General features: G+C 41.1%; 1 long non-coding RNA gene across 1 annotated transcript in view; it reads left to right on the forward strand.

The window, feature by feature from the left end:
* The first annotated feature begins 3,729 nt into the window (after nucleotides 1-3,729).
* Nucleotides 3,730-12,797, forward strand: part of LOC147726229 (uncharacterized) — a 376,355-nt gene continuing 367,287 nt past the window's right edge. Inside the window, exon 1 of the long non-coding RNA XR_015309421.1 lies at nucleotides 3,730-3,805. This is a non-coding gene — a long non-coding RNA (uncharacterized LOC147726229). The remainder of the gene's footprint in view (nucleotides 3,806-12,797) is intronic.

Raw genomic sequence — 12,797 nt, forward strand, 5'->3', positions numbered from 1 at the left:
CCAAACAGCACAGAATCCTGGCCTGGACGTGGCAGAGGCTGAAGACACTAGTAGCCGGAGCAGCATGGCAAGCACTATTGTGGAGACACGGAGGAGTACCAGGCACCAAGCTGAGGCTGCTGGGCTCGCTGAACAAAGCGAACAACCCCCTAGTGGCTCAGGGAAGCGCGGCCACAAGTGACATTACCGGTCATGGGTGAAGTAACCTGGGACATACAGTCCCCACGTGTATGATGTTTATTTTGTTGCACTTAAGTGCTTGAATGTTGTGGCACCATTAAAATACGTTGGTCCCATAACACAACCTGTCTGTGTCTCATTACTTACTCAGAAATAGTTGCGTGTAATTTCCTCATGTCTGTATCTGCCATCACTTGGTGTTGACACTCCAGCAGGTTTTGTTTCAGGCACAGCAATCTCGTCGTCATGATCCTCAAAGTCTGACAACTCCACCTCAGTGCCCTTCTTCACAGCATGGTTGTGCAACATAGCCCAGGCAGCAATGATTTTACAGCAGGTCATGGGGGTATACTGCCGGGCACCTCCACTCTTGTGCAGGCACCTGAACCTGCTCTTCCATATACCAAAGGTACGGACCACAATATTTCTTGTGCTCTTGTGGGCCCTGTTATATCTCCTTTGGCTTAGTGTTGAGAAGTTGAGGTAGGGGGTGAGGATGAAGGATCGGAGGGCATATGCACTGTCCCCTAAAAGGAAATGGGAATACATTACTCACATGCATACATGTACTTCTTACTGCAATAGGTGTTAATGGGGTTGCACACTGTGTCTTACCTAGGAGGTATCCTTCGCCAAATTCCCCTGCTGTCAGCCGTGCATAGATACCGCTGTTTTGAAATATGAAGGAGTCATGGGTACTCCCAGGAAATTTTGCCACAAGGTCAGTGATGGCGCACTTGGCATTGCAGATCACCTGCACATTGATGGTGTGGGTGGACTTACGATTCCCATATATGTATTCGGTGGCAGCAGGGGGACAAATGGGAATGTGGGTGCCATCAATGCAGCCAATGATATTGGGGAAATGCGCCATCAGGTAAAAGTCAGTTTTCGTTTGGAGCAGTTCAGCATGGGTTGCAGGGAAAGACATATAATGGTCCATCCTCTGTAACATGGCGTCAAGGAATTTGTGGAAAAAGCGTGACAGGCTGCTCTGGGTCACCCCACCTACCGCAGCAACCACACTCTGGTAGCTCCCAGACGCAAGCAGGTGTAGGCTGCACAGCACCTGCACGTGGGGTGGAATAGCGGGTGCCCTTGAGGTAGTGTGCTCCAACAGCGGTTGGAGGTCCCTGATAAGGTCCAAGATGGTGTCTGGGTCCAAACTGTACCTCTGGAGAATCTCTGCCTCTGTGAGCATGAACAAGGTGATCCTCTGTCTGTAGACCTGCTCCTGTCTCTGCCATTCCCTCTCTCCTTCCTCCTGTAGCCGTAGCCGTCTCGCAATGACATAGAATGCCACCATTGTGTACACAGTATTGCATTTTGGGTCCTTTTTTATAGGCTGCACCTGGTTACCACCTTATTTCAATCCATGGTAAATACCGACTCCTAAATACCGAATTTCAAGCAAATTCGGTATTTAAGAGCTTACCTACATCTCAATTTTCATTTTTGCCACTTCTTATTTACCGAATCGGTATTTTCCCGAATCGGTAAATTTACCTAATCAGTAAATTTACCGATTCGCAAACCGTTGCGATTCGGTAAATTTACTGATTCAGTAAATTTACTGATTCGGAATATTTACCGATTCGGTAACTTTACCGATTCGGTATATTTACCGATTCGGACGATTTTCTGTCTCCTACATCCCAAATGCTCAATAAATCAGTATTTTGGGCTACCTACATCTGGCCCCTAGACAGTTAGAGACTGGACCAGAGAAGACCAGACTGTCAGGTTCCTCATCGGAAGAGAATGATTTACAATCCAGCTGCATCTCAAACCATCACAGAATTGTTTTAGGTAGCCACTGCACTCTTTGTTGTTTTCCTCCCACCTGCATTTTGTATTTCTTTGTCGTTTTCTCCTCCACTGTATCTCTAAGAAAGTTATGTATGTTTGCACAGCCTGTTTCTCTGGAGCCAAATTTCTACTGGCGATGATCACTGATTATTATTATTATTATTATTATTTAATTTTATAGAGCGCGTAGTCACCCGTAAGTATCCCAGCGCTAAAAAAAGAGTATTCAGGTACTTTTTGGGTCCTGTCAATGTTTGGTGTTATCTTACTCGTTTGATACTTCCCAGGTATTTTATTCAAGCTCACATCTTAATTATTGACTGTTTTAATATTTTAGGCCTTTTAAGCACTATAATCATGTGCATTCTGTACCATGCTGTATTCTAGCTGTAACTATGGGTCTGATTCAGATCTTGGCAGATGGATTACGGCGTCACAATGGTGACAGATACTTCATCGGCTGAAATATAAATCCCATTGCACAAAATGGAATTTATATTTCAGCGGATGGGATATCCGTCACCACCGTGACAGAATAACCCACTTGCCAACATCTAAATCAGGCCTTATGTCAATCCTGATGTTTTGCAAAGACAATATGATTGTGTGCTACATTTCTCCTTCCCTTACACCTTTTCTCCCTGGGAATGTCATAACCCTTGCAGAATTTCATCTGCATCTAATGTTCAGTGATTCTGGCCTCAGAGCAGCTTCACAGTGTGAAAGATTCAGGGACAAACATGGCATGTTTGCCTTCCCAACATGCTCTGCCCTAAGTCACTCTTAAAAATACTTAAAGGACGACTTAGATCATTTATAAACATGGGTTTTTCCATACAGCAAAGGCAATTTTACAGCACTGTTTTAGGGACAGAGCACATACTGAATGGTAGCGTCACAGTGCACAGAAAGTAAGGTTCATAAGAAGGTAACAAATCTCTGGATACTATGCAGAAAACATATATTGCTACATTGAATATCACACTGCCATTCAGATCATAGGAGTTTTCTAAGGAAGTAAGATTCTATGGTATCATCTGACACATTCACAGACTCTGTGGACCAGCCAATATGAACACTCTTTCCTTTACTTGTCTAAAAGTCCTATTGCTTTATTATAATGTATTTCATTGCTTTTGTTATTTTTTGCAACCTGACTCGTAAATACAAATTAGAAATATTTTGGTAGCAAGCCAATGAGTCTCTATCTGTTTCCATTTGAAGTTCTGATGATTAAAAGCTGGGTATGAGGACGCAAAATCAAAGAGAATGAACAACGTCAGTTAAAATAGACAAATAACTTATCACATACATAACCCAGTCCTCCCCATTAACATTATTCTTGTTTGTGAAAAAATCAACAGGCAATCAATTCCCTATGAACAGAGGAGCGCCAACCCCCTGCTAAAAGAGGAAAAATAAAATAATATTAAAAGCATTTTACTATCATTTTATTTATGCCTAACAGCTAACAATGTGAATCTTCGGTGGGTCGTCCTGTTGGAGAGGCATGGCAAGGAGAGGAGTGGTGAGCACTTTTAGGTGCGCCTCTGTGATTGGCCGACTGCCTAGGCTGGCAAAAGACACAAGTGCACTTAAGTTTGTCCAACCCGGCTGTGTTGCACAGTCAGGTTGGAAAAACACCAAGGGCTCTTAGCGGCAAATGAAGCAACTCAGACCAATCCCAGTGCTTTTCTCATGCTGGGAATTGTGTTCTCTGCATGAGAGGAACACTAGGATTTTGCATCGTAGAGCATGCACAGTCGGAGTGCAGCATCGGTGGAGAGAAGGGAGACGGTGGCAGTCAGAGCGGCAGGTGTGTGACTTTAATTATTTTTTGTTGCACATTTCGTTCTTGAATGTATTTCCTCCTGCACGCCCCATCACTAAGCAATAATAGGAGACGCAACTGATGTAACAACAAAAATCTTATCTTAGAATAAGAACATTTTAGTACTTTTAAGTTTAGAAAGCTTTATTGAATCAAACATGCCAAGTAAAACATTAGTACAAAAGCACAATCAATAAGAAAAATTGAAAAGATGGGATGATACAATATGAATGTGAAATATAAAACAAAGAATCCCAAAAAGGGAAACATAACGTATATACTGAGGGAAAATGCTTTTTAAAACTTTTTGGAATAGAGAAAGAGAGAAATAGAGGAAAGAAAAAGGAAGAAGAGAGAAAAGAAAGGTGGAGTAAATGGGAAACGAAAATACGAGAATATAAAGAAAAAAGGAAGTTAAAAGGAACAGATGCTGCATATTAGGATACATGTCTGGAAAGAAAATCAGTTAAGGGTAACCATAACAAATCTCTTTTAATTAAAAGAGAGATAGTCGTAGCATGGGCACAATCAAGTCTGTGATGATGACATAATAAATTCCACCATGCGGTATAAGAGATCTTTTCGGAATCTTCCAGTTCGTAGTAATATAGTAATAATCCGCAAAGAAATGGCTATGAACAAGTCTATAAATTTATGAACAGAATATGAAACATTCCAAATAGGAGAGGAACCACCTAGAAAAATATGAACAATATCAAAAGTGTGATTGGAGCTTAAAATCTCATTTAGCTTGCACCATTTTTGTTGCCAAAGGGATTTGACCAAGGGACAATGAAAAGACATATGAAACAGAGTACCATTAGGATGAGGGCATGACCAACAGTGACAGAAGTCTAGGACTTTGAACTTGAAAAGGTCGGAGGGAGTAAGAAAAAGTCGATTATAAAAAAAATAAAGAGTCTGAGTGGTGCTAGCTGAACGAGATACAGTGTGAATTTTAGACCAGATGGACTCCCAAATAGGAAAGGAAAAATCCTGAGTTAGATCCTTTTCCCAAGCAAGTTCAGGTTTGGATTTAGGGCGATCTGGAGTAGAACGGGAGAGGATCCTATAAATGGTAGCAGCTTTGTGTGGGGTGGTAAAATCTAATGGAGTAGAGTCAGGCGGGGCAGTATCAAATAAGGTAGTGTGGTATGAGGTGAGGGTAGATAGGGCTATTTTAAAATCAGGAAACGGGGGAAAATATGTATTGGATATTTGAAAGGAGGAGTATATGGTCGAGAAATCCAATAAGGAACCATTAACGAAGAGCTCATCTGCATACATAATACCTTTGTCGATCCATTCTTTCCAGAGAGGGCTTTGTTATTGATCTTCAGAGAATGATTATACCATACCGGGATAATTGAGTGTAAATGCGCTTGAGAAAAAGAGGAGCGAAACAATGAGAGGGAAAGTGCCCTGGAAACCGGTTTGGGGGTTGAGATAAATGGGTAGCAGCGAGGAAAGGGAAAGGCGAAAGCTGAGCTAGCTCTAGGGCATTCCATGCAGTGATAGGGGGAGAGGACGAGTCTGCGAGGAATGGCCAGATTTGTTTTAAGGTGAAGGAAGAATGAAAACGAACGAGGTTGGGAAAATTTACAGCTCCTAAATGTTTTAGTTGCTGAAGGCGAGACAGGGATATCATGGATTTACAATTATTAAAAAGGAAACGATCAAAGATGCGATTGATAAGTGTGAAAAAATAGGCAGGGAGAGAAATAGGCAGCATAGAAAGATAGAAATTAATAATGGGGAGAAGCATCATTTTAATAGTTGCCAATCTTCCCCACCATGAAAAGAATAGAGGGGACCATCGTTCTATGAAAGCAGAAAGCTTGGAAAGAATATCTTTATGATTAATTTTGATGGTGTCTTTGATAGAGGTGGCATATTGGACACCCAAACATTTAATGCTCGTAGGGTTCCATTCAAAACCGGAACCATGAAACATATGTGAAAGACAGTATTTGTTAAGAGGTTAGACTTCAGACTTATCAATATTCAACTTATATCCAGAGACTGAGGAATATTCAGTAAGTAAAGAAAAAAGTGCAGGTAAAGAAGTGGCAGGTTTAGAGATATAAAGTAAAATATCATCAGCATATGCTGTGAATTTGATATCTAACGTTTTATAAACAAAACCGGAATAAGATGTGAAACACCGAATGTTTTCAAGGAAACGTTCTAATACTAAAATAAAGAGAAGGGGAGACAAAGGACAGCCTTGTCTAGTGCCTCTATGAAACGAAAGAAAGTTGACTGAACACCATTAACCCAAATAGATGTAGAGGGGGCCGAATATAATAAGTGAATAAGTTTAATAATATCAGGACTAAAACCATGCCAGCGAAGGGCCCCAAACATGAAATCCCAATTTACCCTATCAAAAGCTTTCTCAGCATCAAGGGTGATGGCGGCGAGAGGGGTTTTCATTTTGGAGGCGAGGTGAATAATATTAAGGAGAGTTCTAGAATTATCCGTAATAGACCTGCCTTTAACAAAGCCGGACTGATAAATGTTGATGAGGTCCGGAACAAAAGTAGTCGATTGGGAAGCTAACATTTTGGCCTAAATTATGCAGTCCGTATTGATTAAGGAGATGGGCTGATAATTCTTAGAAAGGTAGGGATCTTTGTCTGATTATTAAAAACAAAGGAAAATAGAAAGAGGAAACCAGAAATACATCAAGAATGCCATGAAGAAAGAAAGGGAAAGAGAATGGAGGGATGAAAAGAGGAGTGGGAGATCGAAACTCCTCTGAGATAAAGAGACGAGAGAAGGATGGCAAAAAACCAAAAGGCTTCAGCCATGCAGGACGAAAACATGTAGAACAATAAAGTGAGAGCGGGAGCAGCAAGAAAAGACGACTGCACAGTAAAAGAGAATGTCAAATGCATGGTCTCAAGCACATTGAATACAGGAATGAAGGAAAGAAAGAAAAATGGAATGGGAGACCAAACACGACGATGTAAAACAAATGAAGGAGACTTACCAAACATTTGTGAAGGGAAGGCAGCGTACTGGGATGCATGAAACGTACAACAGAACAGCACATTGAGGGGAAGAAAGTACCAAAACACTTGGAGAGGAGACCTAAAAAACAAGGTAGAAGAACAAAAAAAATATTACAATGAGGAACAACATGACGGAAATTTATAAAACAATGAACAAAGACATTGAGAGATTAAGGACTGCTGTGTTCCATGAAATCTTCTTTATGGGTGTGGATTAATTTGCGAAGGTCTGCTGGGTCATCGAAGATAAAAGTTTTTTCTTTGTAGGTAACCTTGAAAAAGCAAGGGTGAATGAGGCCATATCTAGCATTCATGGATCGAAGCGTAGGTCGTAAGTCCAAAAACTCCTTGCGACGTTCAGCAGTCAGCTTTGAAACATCCTGAGTGAAAAAAAGTTTGTGACCAGACCATAGTAGCTACTTGTGCTGTTTGGCAGAATAAAGAATAGTCATGAGGTCAGAGTAGAGAAGAAAATAATGCCTCTGGGCTTTGAAGAAGTAGAAGAATTTTTGGGACAAAGATGATGCGCCCATTGAGTGTTCACATCCAGATGCTTAGGCAGTCCAATGATAGGTAAGACTTGTAACGTCAAAAATTGGATGATGTCCGACCCTTCCGAATTCCCCGGAACGCCATAAATACGCAGATTATTGCACCTATTATGGTTCTCCAAATCCTCAGAGGATTTCTTGAGCTTTTGAACTTCCTTAGTGAGGCTAGCAACCTTGGCAACAACGCCTTGAGCATCACTAATTTGTTGTTCAACATCGTATACCCTCTTGTCCAGGTTGGACCATTTATCGTCCAATCTCTGTAGATTGGTAGTGGTGTCCGCCATAAAAAGGCGAATGAGGCATAGTTCCTCCATGATATCTTCAAGAGTAACTGAAAGTGGAGACTTGGAGGGAGAAGGGGGATCTTTTTTGAGGCGCTTACCAGAGGAGGCAGAGTCCTTGCGAGTAGCAGAGGTTGTGTTGGATGCTTTTGAGTAGTGTGCGTGCTCCATTATGGCGAATGTGGAGAGGACCAGTGTAGGAGGAGAGAGAAGGCAGCCCACCTGGATGCATAAGCGAAGAATTGACCCAAAAAGCCACAACAGTGAAGCAAAAAGCACCCTAAAAAAGGATTAGGCGCATCAGGATTCAGCAAACAGCAAAAGAAAGGTAGCGCAAATATGAGAATCAAGGGAATTCCCTCATAAGTTGGTGACGCACCTTGAAGAATGATGCTGAGGTAAAAAATACATCCAGGAAACATCCATAAATTAGTCAGAGAAAGTGTCCTGAAGTCACAACAGTGGATGGAAAACAAAAGAAGCAAGAAGGCCAAATTCAGGAAAATGAAGAAAAATAGCTCGTTTTAGAAAAAAAACGAGTGAAGAAAAAAATCAAAATGGCGGCCTTTTTCGAGAAAAACGTTTTTTCGTATTTTTCTATATGAAAAAATGCATGTTAGAGGTGGCAAAGCATAACCAGCAGCAGGGGAGCATTTCCGACGCTGTAATCCGCCGTTTGTGCAGTGAAACGGATCCTTCGTAAAGAAAGCGCCGCCTGGATCGCGGAGCTCAAGAGGGCGTGGCCATCTTGTCCACCGCGTCGCGCGCCCTGTCCATTTTAGTACTTTTGACCAAGGCTCTGATGTAGACTTAGCTGTATTTACACAAGTGGAGGGACTGCAAACTGGAAATATGTTGTGAAATCATTTACATATGTACAATGTCGCTTAATATCACAACCAAGCAGGTTTTTGTACATGTCCCAGAAAAGAAGGATTGTGACAATGAGGACACTCCTCACCCCACCAATCCCCACCCCACCAATCCCCACCCCTTTACAAGATGCTGGGACAGAGAATGCATAGAATGGTAAGTGAACATAACGAAGGAGTAGTTTTCAGATAGGCAAAACATGTAGGGGAATATTTGCTAAATGTTCACACAACCGAGGGAACCAAGAAAAGTTGCTGCACTGCATGAACAAGAGAGATCTGAACAGTGGCATATCTAGTGACTATTATTCTCTTCAGCTGTCTACCTGAGCTGGTGCAGTATTCCTTGCACAAAAACAACCCTAGGAGGCATTTTCCTCTTTCTATGCATGACGCAGAATGTATAACACATAGAAAGTGGAAGTGATTATGGCCAAGGCCCTGCCCTTTCAAACTCCTGGCCTGGGGGTCGGAGCATTGCACACTGTGTCCTGCCCAGCACCAGAGGCATGATTGCTTGTGCTTCTGACTCGATGATCGTCACCATGGGCAAAAAAAAGCACAGCTGGTTTATTTAATTACTTACTGATTACTGCTGGTGGCAATGCCTTCATTAAGAAGTATGCTGCTACTTCAAAGTGCCCGCCTCAACTTCATGCTAACTGGTGGTGACTCATGCGGTGCGTGTGTGCTAAGGCATGGTTCATGGAATGAAAAAAGCTGCCGCAGCCCCTTACCCCCATAGAATCAAATACAGGCCCACCCACCGGCAACAGTGAACTGAAGGCAAATTGATTCCCATACAAGGAAATGGATTTCGTATCAGGCTCACTTTTTCAACAGCACAGCAACACTTCTTCACTGAGGGAGTCTGGAAACTGCAAATGAGTGTGAACAATACTGCAGTAAGTCAGGCTTAATTATATTTGACACATGACGTGCAGACTGCAGTGCAGTTGTGTCATTGATGTGAGTTGGGAGTTGCAGTGTAGACCCGGCCCTGATAAATAGGTGCGGGTGCTAAGCACTGGAAACCACTGACACAAATTAAGCACTGGATTTTGAGAAATAAGCATATTTCTACTAGATACACCATGGTCAGTTTGCCATACCATTTTGGTGCAATACCAGGTTTACTGATTTCAATGAATCTGGGAATACATTAAATTTGAGGAGTGGGTGCATTGCAATGTCCCTTTCATGGAACGCCTACCACTACGAAATGTAATGTAATGCAGAGTAAGCCACTGTATTGAGTTCAATATCTTTACAAAGTCATGCAAGGTGCCTCAAATTGTTCCTTGTATTTTTTAGTAAACCTTACATGAGCCTTTGCTTTTCCTTGCATAGCCTTGTGTGATGCAAGGACAATTAAACATTTAGTAAATCTGTGTTGTAGTGTTAAGTCATGCAAACATTTCCTGGCAGTGTAAGTCATGCAAACATTTCCTGGCAACATGTTTCTGATCCCTCCCAGGTTCAAAACAAATGTATGCCCTCAACATAACATCTACTGATCTTCTCCCTCTGTTCACACTTAGGAGCATATTTATAAAGAGGTGTTGCAACACAGCACAGCAAGCAAAGTTGCTCTGCAGTGTTGTGTCACCTGAAAAGAGCAGAACTGCACCATATGTTCAAAGGATTTGTGCAGTTCTGCTCTCTCCATGCGCTAACACACATTGTGCTACCTAGAGCACACGCAGGCACCCTTGTGACATAGTGCAAGGGTATCTGTGCTGTGGTCAGTATAAATAATGCAGGAAGCGGTACCTTCCTGCGTAAAAACTATTCTATGAGGCTATTACATGTGTGTTGCATAATGCAGCACGCATGCCAAAAAGGAACTAACAAGGATGATTAAAGCCGTTTCTCCTCATCACTCCAGTCTCAGGCATATGCACCATTTTGGTGCAAACCCAGGTATCCATCTGTTTGTAAATATGGGGTTGTGTCAAATTCCAAGTGAATGACCATAATAGATTTCCTGCCATGCTCCGGTCAGTAGTGCTTGTTACTAACACAAGAGTTTTCTTCACTTGGAGAATTTGTCACATTAGGTGCCACTGCAAGGATGTTACATCTTCATAGGGCAGCATGTCAAACCCCCTTCCACTCCACTAAACGTTAGATCATAAACTTTTTTTTATAGCAACATGGAGTTGTATTTAGTGGCCACCTCTCTATCTCATTCAGAGGTGGGGTAGCTGGTCACCCACACAAATTACTATTGTTTCTGTCTGTCAATTTCTCGCATAACCTGACTCATCCAGAGAGCCTTGGATGGTAATTATGCTGTGGGGCTGATGCTGATGCTGACTCTACTGTTTAGAAAACTTGTGTGCAGTTCCACATCCAGTGCAAATGGTGTTCATGGTGTTGATTTTTAATATTAGCCATTACAATGTCATTTTGTTCCTGTCTGGATGTGTACACCACGATGGGCCCAGAGAGAAAGGATGTTCAAAAGCCTCTTACCTTGAGCTCTGTCTTTGGAAAAAATATAATGCTTTGAAAACCAGTCAACACTGTTTTTTATTTTTTTTAAAGGTCTAAAAATATTTCTAACTTCATATTTTGCATTCTGATACTTGTTTTCTGCTCCCCACACTTTCGGCTGAGGCGTTGAGCTTGGTCTTGCTACGATAACTAGAGTCTTGATCGGTCTTTGTTTGGTTTGATATTGTAAAGAATCATGTATAATGCATTTAGAGTTTATGCACTGATTCATCTCTATTTGACTATTAACACCTTACAAAATGTTATATCACAATATCAACATACTCTTACCAGTTGACTAAAATAGAATAGCCCTATTACATCTACCTTAATATGGTTGCCTATACAAAAGGCTATGCATGTCAAAACCATCATGCTCTCTCTACAAGGGAAAGAATGACAAATATTTTGATTAACTTAAGTAAAGTCACATATGAAGTGTGCTTTTTAGTCCTCTACGTTAACTACTGACAAGGTCAATATGTGACGTTGCTTACATGACTGAGGTTATTCATTTTCTATACTAAGTGCTGCATGACTCAGAATGCTTTGTGAGTACTGCACAACAAAATGAAATATATTATCTGAGATGGAGAGAATGGATTATGAAACCAGTGGAGGCTGAAGTAATCATTTGCTTCTCCATGAAAATTTCCACCTAATTAAGATTTCTGAAGAGGCAGAACTTGGAGCAGACCAAGATGGCCGCTCACTGATTTGCTCACTGTTTCTCCATCCCTCAGTGTTTAGCCATCCCTAAAGAAAGTAACTGAAATGTTTGTGCGGTGCCGGCAGCAGCTATCTCAGAGGCAAACATAAGGGAAATATAATTTTTTCATCGTGTTGATTCAAGGAAAAGGCGGAAATATCAGGATCTTCTGTGGTTTTAAAAGTTAAGAAGATTCTCAGTAGTAAGCTTGCCACCACAGTGACAAGCACACACATAAGTTTGTTTTAAATAATTTTTGACTTGTTGAGATTTATGATAAAGTATTATTATCTCATAAAATGTGTATAGTAGGAAAAAATAGAAATTAAGTGGGGTGTGACTTGTATTATATTTTAAAAAAAATTATTTAAAATTTAAACTAAGAATATAGAAAAATGGTAAATGTAACTGCACCGTCCCTTTTCATGACAAATCCTGGAGAGCCACAGGTGAAGTGTTATTGCTGCAGAAAGATTGGTCACAAAGTTAATGCCAGGTTTTGTCCTGTTCTCAGTGTGATTTGTAACTATTGTGGAAAAAGGGGTCACTTTTCAGAGAACTGTCGTTTTTGCAACAAAGAGATGGCAGAAATTAAGTGAAAAAAGTATGTTTTCAGGTGAATGAGGTGTGTGGTTTGGAACATCCTTCCGAATGGGTCAAGATAGGAGATGTAAAGATAAAAATTAAGTTTGAATCTTGCTCTCATCTTACATGTATATCTAAAGGAGTCTATGAGAGAAATTTCGAAAGCAAAGTAAAAATACTGAAAACTTATGTAAGACCAACAGGTTATGGGGGAACTCTTATAAAAATGTTGGGTTACTTTCAGACTTGTATGGAGTGCAATGAGAGATTTACTGATGCTAAGATCTATGTGGCAAAGAAGGGTGATAACTTACTGAGTTGGACTCACCAAGCACGCATTGGCATTATTCTAGATCCCAATGGTAATCCTCCTGTACAGGTGCAGTCTATAGAGAATGTTGAGAACAAGTATGTGAAGAAGTTTGGAAAATTATTCAAGAATACTTTGGTACATTTGGAG

This window comes from Lissotriton vulgaris, chromosome 3_1 (genome assembly GCF_964263255.1).
Source record: "Lissotriton vulgaris chromosome 3_1, aLisVul1.2, whole genome shotgun sequence".
Lineage (NCBI taxonomy): Eukaryota > Metazoa > Chordata > Amphibia > Caudata > Salamandridae > Lissotriton > Lissotriton vulgaris.